General features: G+C 37.6%; 1 pseudogene; it reads left to right on the top strand.

Annotated features, from left to right (window-relative positions):
• Nucleotides 1-335: 335 nt before the first annotated feature.
• On the top strand, nt 336-2,156 carry LOC117613280 (annotated as a pseudogene).
• Nucleotides 2,157-2,367: the final 211 nt, after the last annotated feature.

Below are 2,367 nucleotides of genomic sequence, written 5' to 3'. Positions count from 1 at the left end.
TTCCTTTTGTATAGATATTATGTAATTAGGATTTTATCTTAGTTTCCTAGTATAACCCTACTAGGGTTTGTACTCTTGTATTATAAATACGTCCTTTTGGAGAATGAAATATAATATGAAAATATTCTACCCACTTTGTTTGACAATTCCTTTGCTAATTCAATATGTTTAGTAAACAGCTTAATGGGAATGATTCTCCACATACCGATTCAGTAGTTCTCTAATTCCTAAATTCTTTGATTCTTTACTTTCTCCATTACTGATACGTAAACATGCCCTACAAGTTGTAAGCATATCAACAACTTTGAGCTAGCTAAAATAGTTTACCCTTCAACATGGATGAGTCCCTTTCCCACAATGATGAAGCCCATGCATCATCATCGCATTCCGGTCGCAGGCGCGGTGGTTGGATCACTTTCCCATTCATTACCGGTCTCTCTCTTTCTCTCCATCTCTTTCATTTTATTAGTTTGCTAACTCGCACTAGTGTAGTGATTGTAGAACATAGTATCCGAGTTATGATTATGAACTTCTATATTGCGCAGGGGCTTTGGTAGGCCTGACACTTACAGCCGGAGGATGGCTCTCAAATTTGATTGTATTTCTGACTGAAGAATTCAATGTAAAGAGCATTGATGCTGCTCAGATTGCAAATGTGGTTAACGGTTCTTCAAGTTTTTTCCCAATCATCGGAGCAATCGTAGCTGACTCTCTCTTTGGCTCATTCTCCGTTATCTCAATTTCCTCCTGCATTTCCTTGCTGGTAATAAAATAGTCAATCTCTTATTACATGCTTGTTCCATCTGTTCCTATTCTTTTGCTGCTGATTTATGTGAACACATGAATAAAACTTTTGATATGTACTTGATTTTAGTTGCTATTCACTTTTATTTGGCAATTGCTAGCTAAGTACTTGGGTGGAAATGCTTAATTTAGGGCCTTAAATTGAGGGACAAGTAGAGATGAATTATCTAACAATATAACATATCAGATATCAACATAACCTTTTAACTTGTTAAACTTCCTGCATAATCTTGGATTCAAATATTTTGTAGGGCATAATTGTCTTAGCATTAACCGCGATGCTGAATTCGTTGAGGCCTCAACCTTGTGTTGTGGGATCAGAGTTATGCCAACCCACTTCAATATTACAAGATGTAGTATTGTATACTGGTAAAGCTCTAGCTTCTATTGGCTTGGGCGGTACCCGCTATACCCTAGCAACAATGGGAGCAAACCAGTTTGACAAGCCTAAGTATCAAGCGAGTTTCTTCAACTGGTACTTCTTTACTCTAATACTCTACTACAGCTGTAGCCCTAACAGTTATTGTCTACATTGATAAGCCAATAACATTGTAGATGGGGGTTTGACCTATGTGTCCTTACCAACATAATTAACATTGATAAGCCACAAGGAAGTCCATTTGTTGCTTTAGCTCGTGTTGTTGTTGCCGCTTTTCGAAAAAGGAAACTCCAGCTCTCCTCCGAAAGCAAGGATTATATTATGATGGACATGATGGAGTGAAACAAGGCATGGTGACCGGAACACTTAGCACCAGTTTCAGGTACAAACTTTACAAGGTTAATTACTTGTATCGAAAAGTTATGCTATCTTACCAAACTCTTGTTGTCGGATAAATGCTTATGTTGTCAGAGAGTGAATCTTAGCCATCTTAGATTCTTAGTTTGGTGCGAGACAACAATTTCCTTTTTATAAAAAATATTTTTTTAAAAAAAAAACTAGTCAATGTCGTATAATATAGAGATCACGTAGAAATATGAGTTGAGAGATCGATTCAATTTTCGACTAAGAAATACAAACTTGATGTCCCCTCTTTGCATACAGATTCCTAAACCGTGCAGCACAAAAAAGTGAAGGAGACATCAGATCAGATGGTTCCATTGCAAAACCATGGAGACCTAGCACAATACAACAGGTCAAAGATTTCAAGACAATTATATGAATTTTGCCATTATGGTCAACAAGCATATTCTTAAGTGCCCCATTAGGAGTCCACTCCAGCACGATAGTCCTGCAAGCTTTAAGCATGGACCGTCACATTGGGCCTCATTTCAAAATGCCATCTGGCTCTGTTATAGTCATTGTCCTACTCTCTTTATTGCTTAGTCTTATTGAAGTCTGTTTTTCTGCTTAGTTTGTATTTCTTCTTTTTTAGTCCAGGTGTCATAGATTGATTGGTTTGATAGTGAATGGCTGAGATTGCTTTGATGTTTTGCATCCAGCTGGTACTGTGCTAACGGTTATATCCTTCACACACCAAGAGTGTGTTTGTTGTACCCTTCACTGAGCTAATGAGAATGTTCTCTCTGCTACACGTATAGCAGAGCAGTATTGGATTTCTTCAG

This window comes from Prunus dulcis, unplaced genomic scaffold (assembly GCF_902201215.1).
Source record: "Prunus dulcis unplaced genomic scaffold, ALMONDv2, whole genome shotgun sequence".
Classification (NCBI taxonomy): Eukaryota; Viridiplantae; Streptophyta; class Magnoliopsida; order Rosales; family Rosaceae; genus Prunus; species Prunus dulcis.
This window is presented reverse-complemented; position numbering and strand designations above follow the sequence as displayed.